Source organism: Micropterus dolomieu, linkage group LG04 (assembly GCF_021292245.1).
Source record: "Micropterus dolomieu isolate WLL.071019.BEF.003 ecotype Adirondacks linkage group LG04, ASM2129224v1, whole genome shotgun sequence".
Taxonomy (NCBI): domain Eukaryota; kingdom Metazoa; phylum Chordata; class Actinopteri; order Centrarchiformes; family Centrarchidae; genus Micropterus; species Micropterus dolomieu.
The window spans coordinates 3,646,703-3,647,295 of NC_060153.1; positions in this window are offsets into that span (position 1 = coordinate 3,646,703).

Here is a 593-nt window from a genome sequence, read left to right on the forward strand (position 1 = left end):
CAGATGGACAACTTTGTAGTGGGAGACCTTGTCTTGCTGAAAGACAAGACAAGAGGGCGAGGTGGAAGTGGAAACATTTATACGCTTCAAAATAGTTCAGTTTGAGGAGAAAAATGCAGATCTGGCATCAGACAAGGAAAAAAAAACAACAAAAAGGAAAAAACACTGATCACTTGAAACATTGTCCTGCCAGAGGGGAGGATCCTTGCCAAACTAAAGTGTCAGATTCTTCTCTCCTGGCTGGTCCTTCCCACCCAAATCAGACTCAGACACAGGCATAGAGAATAAGAGATTTATTGTAAAAAGGAGCAGCAAATTGAGATGGAGTAAACAGCGATGCCACTGGGGTAGGCAGAGAGCAGTTTGCAGTGGCTGACGTCAAACAGAGCTTACTTAATGAGAGAAGTGTGTGACTTGCTGGCTTTGGTCTGGAGAGCCAGATTGAGAGCTTGTAGGCAGGTGAGCATGGTCCTGAAACACAAGGGAAAATGGAACAAGGCAGTAGAAGTATAAGAATTACAAAGCAAAACTAGGAACCACAAGGAAGGCCTGAGAGGTAACAATCCAGCACTGAGTGACTGGAAAACTGCAAC